The sequence below is a fragment of the Leuresthes tenuis genome, unplaced genomic scaffold, assembly GCF_036924035.1.
Source record: "Leuresthes tenuis unplaced genomic scaffold, fLeuTen1.0.hap1 SCAF_34, whole genome shotgun sequence".
Lineage (NCBI taxonomy): Eukaryota > Metazoa > Chordata > Actinopteri > Atheriniformes > Atherinopsidae > Leuresthes > Leuresthes tenuis.
In genome coordinates, this window is record NW_027325388.1 from 507,563 (window position 1) to 516,662 (window position 9,100).

A 9,100-nucleotide genomic window follows, 5' to 3' on the forward strand; every position below is an offset into this window, starting at 1 on the left:
CTTTTTAGCCCCTTAAATTCATAAAACAGACATGGTGCAGTTATTTCCATTCTAGAAAATAAGAGTAATCACCACCATTCCTATAAATTCTGGATATTCTAACAATCTGAATCTTTTTTAAATGTTCGATGAAGCCCTTTGCTGTTCTGTTTAGAGACTCAGCTGATCATAAACCAAGTTTTGCTCTTGAACCAAGCTTCTAAACTCTTCACCTTTTTCATTTCTCAGTTAGTATTCACTTTAAAACTGATTAAAAGAAAAATTAAATGAATGCCTATCAACAAATGTGGGATCTAAACTCTAGTGCTTCCTCTAAAATAATTTCCTTTCTCAATTCAGAAATGTGTGTGTGTAAGTCACAACACCCGTGACACCAAAACGGCTTTCTTTTCTCTCTTTTCTCTACACTCTGCACTGTGAGCACACACAACAAATCAGAAAGGCTTTTTTCTCTCTTTTCTACATTATGGACTGTGGGGACACAAAACCGCTCTCTCTTTTTTTTTTTTTGATTGTGTGCCAGGGCGTTGTCTCACGTATTAGATTATGCTTAAGATACGAATGAGTTTATCAGTCACATCAGAATCCATACATACTGATCCTCCCGTAATAAAATGGTCGGATCTTATCAAACACACTTTGTTTCTTGTGACAAGTCAGCGAAACAGCGTATACACGTCAAGACACTGAATCAAGTTTGCCACAAGAACTCATAAGTTTGGCAGTATTGCTCTGCCGTCAGCAATCATACACCCATTTTATTTTCATGAGACATGTGCAGGCACCTGTTCATCTACTGTTCTATCACTATGAATTAGTTTATCTATTATCAATAAGGATACTTCTACAACTACTATCAAAGTATGTCCGGACTTCTTATGTTGTCAGTTGCTATATATGAATAAGTGGGTTGCTACTGAAAAGCATTAAGCATGTCACACAGCCCAAACATATAACATTTCAGGACACACCACACAGTTAACAACCACAGTGAAGCGTGTCAAAGCCCAAACATGTAACATTCAACAGGACACTTACACAACACATTCAAATCAAACAGTCAGACAACATACAAGAACCTATACCCCAGCCGGCATTGCTCCCTGCCTATTTTCCTACAACTCACTATGTGTGCGCACACCTTTATTCACAAACTCTTCAACTTATACTCTTTTACCGAAGCTGCTACAGCTCGATTGGCCAAATACCCTTAGATCCTATTTCGGTGAATTTGACATCTGCCTTGCATGTAACAGATTAGCGGTTTAGCAGTTTTAATTTAGTTTGAGTGAAGGAATTCATTTTATAGCAAAATCCGAAATCGTGAAGAACTCATGGAAGTAAGCTTATTCTCGGATTCCTGAATCTTTAGATTTGCTCTTTCTTTTACTGCAAAGTACAACGTTGAGCAGCACTAATGAGTTGTTTCTATTTTTGGCAGGCTTTACCTTTGCGGATGAAGCCCTTTCTGTCTGTGCAAAAGAAATCTTGTTACTGTGCAGAGTGACTTCTCTGAGTAGAGTCGCCTTACTTGTTGCGACTGTGCCAATGTTCGAAGCTGGAGTGCAAAGTTGTTGCTTGAATGGTGCTCGCTGGAGCGTGCGGTAGTGTAAAGTTATACCATTTAAAAGGGCTGAAGAGTGCTCAGTGCAGCGGGTGGGCCGAGGTGCAAAGTGACACTATGGCCATAAAAATAACACCGCTACAAGTGCGCATTGTGCCAGGAAGGGCCCTCGGACGTGAACCAGTGGACAGTTATCGCTTCTCGGCCTTTTGGCTAAGATCAAGTGTAGTATCTGTTCTTATCAGTTTAATGTCTGATGTGTCCTCTATGCGAGGACTACATATTAAATGGATTTGTATCAATAGGAGTTGAAAAAGGAGCTTGCTCCGTTCACTCCAAGCATCGACCCGGTACTGTAGTGCCCCTGGGAACGGTGCGCTCTCCTCTGCTCTTGTGAAAAAGCAAACAGCGGTGCAGGATGGAGGTTTCAGGGAGCCCAAGATGAAACTTTCTTTTAGTCTGCTGAGAAAAGAGAGTGAATGCGAAGTAGACTTTAACACGGCTCTGGGAGCGAGCCGAGTGCGGGCTAACCAGGAGAATTGCTTGAAAGAAACGCGACACCGAATGAGCGGTCAGAACAAAGCCTCAATACGGTGTTCCTGTGGTGTTTTTATAAAATGCGGTGAAAATAAAGGTGTGAATGCCCCATAGAAAACTAAAAGGTGGAGCGGAAGTGTTCGGCTGCAAGAAGGTGTGAATGTCCGACTATATTTGGTGAAAAGCAGGTGAAGCAAGGTCTGAATGCCCAACCTTACATCATCAAAAGCGAGATCAGAGGTTTTTGGCTGCAAGAAGGCCATAGTTTGCCAAAAGTGGGTAAGGTGCGAATGACCGACTAAATATCAACAAAAGTGGGGGCGGAGGTCTTCGGATGCAAGTGGGTGTGAATATCCCACCATAGAAGTATGGTGGAGAGGAAGCTGTGAATGGCCGACCATAGTTTGCAAAAAGCGGGTGAGAAAAGGTGCGAATGTCCAACCATACATGATCAAAACAGGGAGCGGAGGTGTTTGGCTGCGACAAGATGTGAATGTCCACCCAAAATTAATGAAAAGCGGGCAACAAGTAGGTTCGAATGCCCAACCATACATCATCAAAAGCAGGAGTGGATGTGTTCGGCTACAAGAAGGTTTGAATGTCCGAGCATAGTTTGTAAAAAGCTGGTAAGAAAAGGTTCGAATGCCTGAACATACATCATCAAAAGCAGGACTGGATGTGTTCGGCTACAAGAAGGTTTGAATGTCCGACCATAGTTGGTAAAAAGTGGGTATGAAAAGGTTCGAATGCCCAAGTTCGGCTGAAAAAAACTGTGTTCGGCTGCAAAAAGGTGTGAATGTTTGACTAAAGTTTGTAAGACAAGGTTCGAATGCCTGACAATGTATGATCAAAAGCGGGAGCGGAGGTGTTCAGCTGCAAGAAGGTCTAAATGTCCATCATTAATTGCTAGAAAACATGAAAGAAAATTTTCGAAAATCAATCTGCACATGATCATAAGTGGGAGAGGAGGTGTTCAGCTGCAAGAAGGTGTGAATGTCCTACCATAATTGCTGAAAAATGTGTTAGAAACGGTAAGAATGCCGGACCATACATCATCAAAAGCTAGAGAGGTGGTGTTCGGCTGCAAGTAGGTGTGAATGTCTGACTAAAGTTCAAATATATTAACAAAAGCGGGAGGAGAGGTCTTCGGATAAGTGGTTGAGAATTTCCAACCATAATCTATAAAATGCGGTGAAAAAAAAGGTGTGATAGAAACCTAAAAGGTGGAGCGGAAGTGTTCGGCTGCAAGAAGGTGTGAATGTCCGTCTATAGTTGGTGAAAAGCAGGAAAAGCAAGGTCTGAATGCCCAATCTTACATCATCAAAAGCGAGATCAGAGGTGTTTGGCGGCAAGAAAACGGGTAAGGTGTGAACGACCGACTAAATATCAACAAAAGTGGGGGCGGAGGTCTTCGGATGCAAGTGGGTGTGAATATCCCACCATACAAGTATGGTGGAGAGGAAGCTGTGAATGTCCGACCATGGTTTGTAAAACGCGGGTAAGACAAGGTGCGAATGTCCGACAATGTATGATCAAAAGAGGGAGCGGAGGTGTTCGGCTGCAAGGTCTGAATTTCCAACCATAATTTGTAAACACCGTTGAAGAAAAGCCTCGAAAGCCCGACTATACACCATCAAAAGCGGGAGCAGAGGTGTTCAGCTGCAAGAAGGTCTGAATGTCCACCAATAATTACTGAAAAATGGGTAAGAAGAGGTGTGAATGCCCAACTATAGATCATCAAAAGCAGAAGTGGATGTGTTCGGCCACAAGAAGGTTTGAATGTCCGACCATAGTTTGTAAAAGGCGGGTAAGAAAAGGTTTGAATGCGCGAACATACACAATCAAAAGAGGGAGCGGAGGTGTTTCGCTGCAAGAAGGTGTGAATGTCCGAGCATAGTTTGTAAAAAGCGGGTAAGAAAAGGTTCGAATGCCCGAACATACACCATCAAAAGAGGGAGCGGAGGTGTTCCGCTGTAAGAAGGTGTGAATGTCCAACCATAGTTGGTAAAAAGCGGGTAAGAAAAGGTTAAAATACCCGACTCTACACAATCAATAGCGGGAGCGGAGTTGTTCGGCTAAAAGAAGGTGTGAAAGTCCGACCATGGTTTGTAAAAAGCGGGTAAGAAAAGGTTCGAATGCAAAAATATACACCATCAAAAGCGGAAGCCGAGGTGTTCAGCTGCAAGTAGGTCTGAATGTCCACCCATAATTAATGAAAAGCGGGCAACAAGTAGGTTCGAATGCCCAACCATACATCAACAAAAGCAGGAGTGGATGTGTTTGGCTACAAGAAGGTTTGAATGTCCGAGCATAGTTTGTAAAAAGCGGGTAAGAAAAGGTGCGAATGCCCGACAATGTATGATCAAAAGAGGGAGTGGAGGTTTTCGGCTACAAGAAGGTTTGAATGTCCAACCATAGTTTGTAAAAAGCGGGTAAGAAAAGGTGCGAATGCCCGAAAATACACCATCAAAAGAGGGAGCGGAGGTGTTCCGCTGTAAGATGGTGCGAATGTCCGACCATAGTTGGTAAAAAGCGGGTAAGAAAAGGTTCGAATGCCCGAATATATACCATCATAAGCGGAAGCGGAGGTGTTCGGCTGCAAGAAGGTGTGAACGTCCGACCAAAGTTTGTAAAAAGCAGTTAAGAAAAGGTTCGAATATCCAACCAAACATAATCAAAAGTGGGAGCAGAGCTGTTCGACTGCAAGTAGGTGTGAATTTCCACCCATAATTCCTGAAAAATGGGTAAGAAAAGGTGCGAATGCCCAACCATACATCATCAAAAGAAGAAGTGGATGTGTTCTGCTACAAGAAGGTTTGAATGTCCGACCATAGCTTGTAAAAAGTGGGTAAGAAAAAGTTCGAATGCTCGAACATACACCATCAAAATTGGGAGCGGAGGTGTTCCGCTGTAAGACGGTGTGAATGTCCGACCATAATTGGTAAAAAGCGGGTAAGAAAAGGTTAAAATACCCGACTGTACACAATCAATAGCGGGAGCGGAGTTGTTCGGCTACAAGAAGGTGTGAAAGTCCGACCATGGTTTGTAAAACGCGGGTAAGACAAGGTGCGAATGCCCGACAATGTATGATCAAAAGAGGGAGCGGAGGTGTTCGGCTGCAAGGTCTGAATTTCCAACAAATAATTACTGAAAAGTGGGTAATAAAAGGTGTGAATGCCCAACTATACATCATAAAAAGCAGAAGTGGATGTGTTCGGCCACAAGAAGGTTTGAATGTCCGACCATAGTTTGTAAAAAGCGGGTAAGAAAAGGTTCGAATGCCCGAACATACACAATCAAAAGAGGGAGCGGAGGGGTTTCGCTGCAAGAAGGTGTGAATGTCCGAGCATAGTTTGTAAAAAGTGGGTAAGAAAAGGTTCGAATGCCAAAATATACACCATCAAAAACGGAAGCCGAGGTGTTCGGCTGCAAGTAGGTGTGAATGTCAGATCATAATTTGCAAAAAGCTGATGAGAAAGGTGTGAATGACCGACAATAATTACTGAAAAATGTGTTAGAAAAGGTAAGAATGCCGGACTATTCATCATCAAAAGCAGAGAAGAGGTGTTCGGATGCAAGAAGCTGTGAATGTCCAGCCATAATTACTCAAAAACGGGTAAGAAAAGGTAGTATTGCCAGACCATAAATGATCAAAACAGGGAGCGGAGGTGTTCCGCTGTAAGAAGGTGTGAATGTCCGACCATAATTGGTAAAAAGGTAAAATACCCGACTGTACACAATCAATAGCGGGAGCGGAGTTGTTTGGCTACTAAAAGGTGTGAAAGTCCGACCATACATCCTCAAAAGCAGAACTGGATGTGTTCGGCTACAAGAAGGTTTGAATGTCCGACCATAGTTTGTAAAAAGCGGGTAAGAAAAGGTTCGAATGCCCAAACATACACCATCAAAAGAGGGAGTGGAGGTGTTCCGCCATAAGAAGGTGTGAATGTCCGACCGTAGTTGGTAAAAAGTTGGTAAGAAAAGGTTAAAATACCCGACTGCACACAATCAATAGCGGGAGCGAATGTGTTCGGCTACAAGAAGGTGTGAAAGTCCGACCATGTTTTGTAAAAAGCGGGTAAGAAAAGGTGCGAATGCCCGACAATGTATGATCAAAAGAGGGAGCGGAGGTTTTCGGCTAAAAGAAGGTCTGAATGTCCAACCATAATTTGTAAAAACCGGGGAAGAAAAGGCTTGAAAGCCCGACTATACACCATCAAAAGCGGGAGCAGAGGGGTTCAGCTGCAAGAAGGTCTGAATGTCCATCAATAATTGCTAGAAAACATGAAAGAAAATTTTCGAATATCAAACCGCACATGATCATAAGTGGGAGCGGAGGTGTTTAGCTGCAAGAAGGTGTGAATGTCCACCCATAATTCCTCAAAAATGGGTAAAAAAAAAAGGTGCGAATGCCCAACCATACATCATCAAAAGCAGGTGTGAATGTCAGATCATAATTTGCAAAAACCTGATGAGAAATGGTGAGAATGCCCGACTATACACCATCAAATGCGGGAGCGGAGGTGTTCGGCTGTGAGTAGGTGTGAATGTCCGACCATACTTGCTGAAAAATATGACAAAGCAGTTTTCACTTGGTTTGAGTGAAGGATTTCATTTTATATCAAAATCCGAAATTGTGTAGAACTCGTGGAAATAAGTTTATTCTCGGATTCCTAAAGGTTTAGTGTTGTTCTTTGGTATACTGCAAAGTAATACTTTTTATTTTGTTGAAACCGATTCAGACATGGATAAATATCAAGGACAAAGCAGTTTTAACTTGGTTTGAGTGAAGGAATTCATTTTATATCAAAATCCGAAATTGTGTAGAACTCGTGGAAATAAGTTTATTCTCGGATTCCTAAAGGTTTAGTGTTGTTCTTTAGTATACTGCAAAGTAATACTTTCTATTTTGTTGAAACCGATTAAGTTAAAACTGCTTTGTCCTTCATATTTATCCATGTCATAATAGCTTTAAACAAAAAAGAACGTTGTACTTTGCAGGATAGGAAAGAACAACTCTAAACCTTTTCAGGAATCCGAGAATAAGCTTCTTATCACCAGTTCTACACAATTTCGGATTTTGATATAAAATGAATTCCTTCACTCAAACCAAGTTAAAACTGCTTTGTCCTTCATATTGATCCATGTCTGAATAGGTTTCAACAAAAAAGAAAGTATTAATTTGCAGTATACCAAAGAACAACACTAAACCTTTAGGAATCCGAGAATAAGCTTCTTATCACCAGTTCTACACAATTTCGGATTTTGATATAAAATGAATTCCTTCACTCAAACCAAGTTAAAACTGCTTTGTCCTTAATATTTATCCATGTCTGAATAGGTTTCAACAAAAAAGAAAGTATTACTTTGCAGTATACCAAAGAACAACACTAAACCTTTAGGAATCCGAGAATAAGCTTCTTATCGCCAGTTCTACACAATTTCGGATTTTGACATAAAATGAATTCCTTCACTCAAACCAAGTTAAAACTGCTTTGTCCTTAATATTTATCCGTGTCTGAATAGGTTTCAACAAAAAAGAAAGTATTACTTTACAGTATACCAAAGAACAACACTAAACCTTTAGGAATCCGAGAATAAGCTTCTTATCACCAGTTCTACACAATTTCGGATTTTGATATAAAATGAATTCCTTCACTCAAACCAAGTTAAAACTGCTTTGTCCTTCATATTTATCCATGTCTGAATGGGTTTCAACAAAATAGAAAGTATTACTTTGCAGTATACCAAAGAACAACACTAAACCTTTAGGAATCCGAGAATAAACTTATTTCCACGAGTTCTACACAATTTCGGATTTTGATATAAAATGAATTCCTTCACTCAAACCAAGTGAAAACTGCTTTGTCATATTTTTCAGCAAGTATGGTCGGACATTCACACCTACTCACAGCCGAACACCTCCGCTCCCGCATTTGATGGTGTATAGTCGGGCATTCTCACCATTTCTCATCAGGTTTTTGCAAATTATGATGACATTCACACCTGCTTTTGATGTTGTATGGTTGGGCATTCGCACCTTTTTTTACCCATTTTTCAGGAATTATGGATGGACATTCACACCATCTTACAGCTGAACACCTCCTCTCCCGCATATGATCATGTGCGGTTTGATATTCGAAAAATTTTCTTTCATGTTTTCTAGCAATTATTGATGGACATTGAGACCTTCTTGCAGCTGAACACCTCTGCTCCCGCTTTTGATGGTGTATAGTTGGGCTTTCGAGCCTTTTCTTCCCCGGTTTTTACAAATTATGGTTGGACATTCAGACCTTCTTGCAGCCGAAAACCTCCGCTCCCTCTTTTGATCATACATTGTCGGGCATTCGCACCTTTTCTTACCCGCTTTTTACAAACCATGGTCGGACTTTCACACCTTCTTGTAGCCGAACACATCCCTTCCCGCTATTGATTGTGTACAGTCGGGTATTTTAACCTTTTCTTACCCGCTTTTTACCAATTATGGTGGGACATTCACACCTTCTTACAGCGGAACACCTCCGCTCCCTGTTTTGATCATTTATGGTCTGGCAATACTACCTTTTCTTACCCGTTTTTGAGTTATTATGGCTGGACATTCACAGCTTCTTGCAGCCGAACACCTCTTCTCCGGCTTTTGATGATGAATGGTCCGGCATTCTTACCTTTTCTAACACATTTTTCAGCAATTATTGTCGGTCATTCACACCTTTCTCATCAGCTTTTTACAAATTATGATCTGACATTCACACCTACTTGCAGCCGAACACCTCGGCTTCCGCTTTTGATGGTGTATACTTTGGCATTCGAACCTTTTCTTACCCGCTTTTTACAAACCATGGTCGGACTTTCATACCTTCTTTTAGCCGAACAACTCCGCTCCCGCTATTGATTGTGTAGAGTTGGGTATTTTAGCCTTTTCTTACCCGCTTTTTACCAACTATGGTCGGACATTCACACCTTCTTACAGCGGAACACCTCCGCTCCCTCTTTTGATGG

The 9,100-nt window shown here is 41.5% G+C and overlaps 1 non-coding gene across 1 annotated transcript; it reads left to right on the forward strand.

Moving 5' to 3' along the window:
* Positions 1-1,757: 1,757 nt before the first annotated feature.
* Positions 1,758-1,948, forward strand: LOC140285303 (U2 spliceosomal RNA). Its single transcript, XR_011910397.1, has one exon. It is a non-coding gene; the product is annotated as a U2 spliceosomal RNA (small nuclear RNA).
* Positions 1,949-9,100: the final 7,152 nt, after the last annotated feature.